We start from the raw sequence: 409 nt of genomic DNA on the forward strand, positions 1-409 counted from the left end.
GATTTATGTCAGATGTGACGTCTGAGGAAATAAAAGTTTTTGTTTACCCCCCACCTGTTCCAGTGTGTCTTTGGTGAGTGCTTTTGGAAAGTGCCAAGCCCAGTATGGTGTGTGTGTGTGTGTGTGTGTTGTGTGTGTGTGTGTGTGTGTGTGTGTGTGTGTGTGTGTGAGTGAGTGTGTGTGTGTGTGGATGTCTCTGTGTGTGTGTGTGTGTGTGTGTGTGTGTGTGTCTCTCTGTGTCTCTGTGTGTGAGTGAGTGAGTGTGTGTGTGTGTGTGTGTGTGTGTGTGTGTGTGCGTCTTTGGTGAGTGCTTTGGAAAGTGCCAAGCCCAGTATGGTGTGTGTGTGTGTGTATGTATGTCTGTCTGTCTGTGTGTGTGTGTGTGTGTGAGAGTGTGTGTATGTCTGTG

The sequence above is a fragment of the Sprattus sprattus genome (genome assembly GCF_963457725.1).
Source record: "Sprattus sprattus genome assembly, chromosome: 20".
Taxonomy (NCBI): Eukaryota; Metazoa; Chordata; class Actinopteri; order Clupeiformes; family Clupeidae; genus Sprattus; species Sprattus sprattus.